General features: G+C 33.9%; 1 protein-coding gene across 1 annotated transcript in view; it reads left to right on the forward strand.

Annotated features, from left to right (window-relative positions):
* LOC105621261 (nephrin-like) overlaps positions 1 to 5,006 on the forward strand; it is a 213,102-nt gene that overhangs the window by 119,293 nt on the left and 88,803 nt on the right. The window lies entirely within an intron of this gene.

Raw genomic sequence — 5,006 nt, forward strand, 5'->3', positions numbered from 1 at the left:
TACTAATAGAGAACGAAAGTACCGTACCGTACCACGTAGAGTAAGTACGTCGACGATACTCTAGTCGTACCGTACGTACTTAGTTAGTTCGTCGTGTATATATATATATATATATATATATATATATAAGCTTCAAAGCAAACATCTATTCAAAGAAAATCTAATATCTAATTTATACACGTAGTAACACGTTTCACTCGTAAAGGTGTCGTATATCTCCTGTTAAATTGATCGAAGAATATGTCTCAATAAATTTCTTCGCCAAACTCTACAATTTTAACAAGCTTTCCTCGATGTATATTTTTCTTCGTAAAAACATGTTTTCTTACATCAACATATTTTGATACACATTGCTAAAAATTAAGAATCAGTTTTTTAAATTTCTTAAGATGAAATTTCACTTTAAAAACATGAAAACCGATCATTTTTTGGAGAACAATAAAAATATTTCACTTCTTCAAAAGAGCGACAATTTTCACTTTTTTTCAAAAAGTGCAATGTTTTCATTGTTTTCCAAAAATAACCGTATTTTCATTCTCTTAGAATGAGATTTCATTCCAAGAAATTTAGAGAGAGCGAAATAAATATTCCTTCTCGTCTATTTGACTTGATGTAGTCTACTCATTACCGTATTCGCAGTTGATTCGCACGTATTCGCGAAACCTTCAATTACCGTAACGTGATTGTATAGCGGTGCGACTAATTACGCAAATCAATGGTCTAGAGGCAGGAAGAGGACTTCACGAGGAGCTCTATTTCGCTCGATACGAAATAAGACACGTTTCTTTGGTAATATCGAACGATGTCGAACGGAGACTGCTCATTGAAATTCCACAGAGATACAGCTCGATGTACACTATCTTCTCTTCGGTTCGCTGCATGTTCCGATGATAAATGGATCAAACGAGCTTGCTATTACATTTTGACGGACGTTGATCTCGGCAAAGACATTTCTAACTATAAAAATTTCTTTTATCTTTTAACAGAATTTGCATTACGTAAAGCTGACTCTTCTAATATTTTCTATTAATATTTTCATAATTTTATATTTTTTACAATTACATATTCTTTAAATCTGTTGGAATAAAATTTCTCTCCAAAAGACTGAAAGTTGAGCCAATCTTGAAAAAAAGAATGAAAATATTTTCACTTGAAGAGTGAACTCACAAGAGTGAGAGATTTTCATTCTTTAAGAATGAGATTTCATTCTTTTGGAGTAAGATTTCACTCTTTTAAAATGAAAGTCACTCCAATGAATGAAATCTCATTCCAAAAAGAGAGGTGAGATTCCGTTCCTTTGGAGTGAATCTCACTGTAAAAAAGAAATCTTGTTCTAAAAGAGAATGAAAAGTCTGTCACTCTTGTTTGAGAGTGAACAATTTTTACTCTTTTTTCAAAGCTAGTTCAATTTTCACTGCAAAAGATTTATTTTTAGAGGAAAGGTACAACAAGGTACAACAAATTACTAATTATACAGGACTTTTGAACGAAAGTTTATCAAATGCGAAATATCAATGCTAAATGTCGCAAATAGAAATAGTATCTGATTCTCTTTGTGTCTCTTTGTGTCTTATTTATAAAATTAAAAATGATATTACAATGATGAATAGAGAACCACAGAGAATAGACTACAAAAGGATGTCACTTTAAACTCCCGCCTTTAATCAAGACTTCGTTATATTTCGTGCATGCTACAATAGCGACAGTGTGAGGTGATTATAAGTTAACGCGAGAGAAACACTCTCGAGGAAAACAATTATAACTGATACGATTTTGATATATCTACAGACCGCGAACGAACGCGTGGTAGTGGTCAATTACCGTATACCGGTCAATCATTGTATCGGTTACCCTATCTATATCCGCATTGTCTGTACTCTGCACACATATACGTATTTTAATACGTACGTACATATATATATATACATACTCTAATCTGAAATAACGAGATAACATGTTGCGTATCCGTTTATCTTTCGTTTTGCAGATTTAGGATTTGCTAAATTTTAATAAGACATTTTTCTGATCCCTAGAAGAAGAAAAAGAATAAAGAAATAGCAAATCGGAAGTACAATATTATCGAGTTTGTGTATTCAGAATATAAATTGTGCGTTAATATAAATTATTTTATTATACATCTCATATTATTTCATAATTATTATTAATCTTCCGTTTACTTAATCATTTTAATTAATTGACATTTTGACTCCTTTCATTCAGCTCGAGATTTTTACTATTCTAAGCTTTCAAAAAATATAGAAAAATTTAAATTATACTTTTCAACGTATCTATTACACTACTAAATTTAGCTTTGTAATAAGATCTTTTTAGAGGAGAAATTGGACTGCCTTTATTTCGGAAATTTGAGAGAGAAATTTCGTTTGTGTCAAAAAAGACTCAGACAGAGAGTCAATAATTACTAACAAGCTTGATTTATGACTTTATGTGTTATATTTATATCTGTAATTATTAGAACAAAATTATCAATCAAAATAATTCTGAGGAAATGTAAGATAAAGCTCGTACCAATTAGACGTAACAAATTTGTGGAAATATTAATATCGAGAAATTCGTAGGGGACACGCACAAGCCATATTCTAGAAAAGACAATTAAGATATCCTTCGAGATATTAACGTGAGCTAAAAAGTATCAAGTCTGGTGTTAAAAAAACCGAAAGATATCTGGAAGAGATTCGCCTTTTTTACCATTTATATCGGCACAGTCTGGCTGGAAACTCCGGCGCGAATACTTAGTATAATATATGTGTCCAGTATTACACTCTTTTTCGCTGCGAATTACCGTGGCTTATTCTCAGGACCGTTTCGTACTTTAATTCGAGGTCAAAGCCTTGACGCTCCCGATAATTTCCCACGAATTCGCCTCGTGTCTTTCGATCCAGCAAGACTCAGTCCGAAAAAGAGAAGAAATCCATACATTATGCGACGAGGTGAACGACAGTGAACCAGAAGAGCGTACGTCGTCTTTTAGAAAACTTATACGCTTTTACTCTCTCACTCGAGCGTAAGAGTAGTCGACTCTCCGATTCCTTTTGTGTCGCGTAAACGAATGTTCTCACTTTGTGCGATGCACCGCGACCGAGTTGAATGAAATCGCCGACGAGGGGGAAATCGGCATAGCATGAAATGCACGGCAAAAAGGACGAGGCTTGGCACGATTCTTTCTTTTTTCTCTTCTCTCCTCGCAAGCCTTTTTTCCTGCCTGACTAAAGATAGGTTTGCACGCTTGAACACGAATGAATCATGTTGGACCAAAATTATTCAAAGTGAATGTATCAACCAAACGGCACTTTTACTTGTAAAATTCCATCGAAATTGAATTGGTCCAAATTATCTTGCTCGTAATTTTGATGCATTCTTATGATTTAATTTACGACTTTCGGAATGAGACATTTTCTGACCCATAAACGATTATATAAATGACTATGAAATTGAAATTGACATACTTTTGATGATTGTGCAATTCTGGTATACGACATAGATATGTTAAGTAATTTAACATTCTGATTATGATGTAAAATATTTATGATAAAATATATAATATTCAGATGTATTGATCATTATTAGATAATCTAACATTCTAATTACGATACAAAATATTCAGGTTATATTCATTATCGTTATCGTGTTTCATATATGAATTAACGTAGACATGATTTATGCGTATATATAAAATTAAAATTAATGTCAAGATCACGATACGATGAAATCGAATCTCTTATTCGAAACGAACGGCTTGAAGAAACAATCTCCCATTTCCTTCGTCAGGAAGTACTAGCTTTTTGCTGAACCATTACGCATTACGGCTCATCTTTTTCGATTTAGATGATTCATGATAAATCGTCGAAAGCGTAAATTTGCGTTAAGACTGAAACTTAAGGCAGACACAAAAGCTGGGAAGAAATGGGCGCGGATTGAATTAGATGTCGTCGCAATGCTGGAAATTGCATTTTCGAGCACAAGAAGGAAAAGGAGGAGATGGTGGAAGAAGCGAAGGATCGTCGTTTTCCTATAGAATACGAGAGGCAGAAAGAAGGGGAGAGATTCTGCATTTCCTTCCCCTCTTCCTAGTCATTATGCTACCTTTTCATTGCGGGTGACAGAATCCATCCGATCGGGACAAGAAAGTACGAAATGCGGAATTTGTTATGCCTGCAAATTCAACGACGTTAATATTTAGCCGGTAATGGCGGGAGATAAACGGAACAACACGGAGAATATTTCGAGCTAACAACTGTCTCGAGAATGAATGCTTCTACTAGGGAGTACGATTGTCATGAGCAAATTCGTGTTGATACAATCAAGCATAAAGATTCCTCTTTTTACAACATCAGAACTTTTTGAATTAATTCCTCTTTTCAATCGAGTCTTTGATAATTAGAAAATTGAAAATAAAATTGTAGTTAAAATATGTTTGCAAAAGTAATTTAATTTCTGCTTAGATACTCGAGTACAAATTTTAATTTTATTTTTTTTAATTAACGAGTTACCGAGTCTTTTTCATCGCCACTAAAATTTAAACGGATAAGACGAACTGATCGAACAATGAATAGGGTTTAAGAAGTACGCCAGGTCCATCTCTCGTCTAAGAACCGGTAAGAAGGACAGCGAAGTGATTTTATCGAAAATTCCGTGAGTCGGATCCACGCTTGAAATTCTAATGGCGAGAGCGCGTGAAGGAACTGAGATCTACATAGAATTGTCCGATAATACGGTGGAAAGGTAAATATGTACGAAAGCCAACGGCAACGATGTTTCAATGGATAAAAAGTTCAATAATTGATCGGCAGCAGTGATTAATCGAATTTATGCGGACGTCTGGTCACGCATCTACTATGCGACACTTTTCGCGTAACTGAAATAAGAATAGAAACGTGATTTTTTTAAATCCGAGTCCATGCTGAAATAAACAAACTAGGAGGAGTCTAAGTCGTATATACATACATATACGGATGTATATATATATATATATATATATATATATATAC

Source organism: Atta cephalotes (assembly GCF_000143395.1).
Source record: "Atta cephalotes unplaced genomic scaffold scaffold00032, whole genome shotgun sequence".
In the NCBI taxonomy this organism is placed as follows: Eukaryota; Metazoa; Arthropoda; class Insecta; order Hymenoptera; family Formicidae; genus Atta; species Atta cephalotes.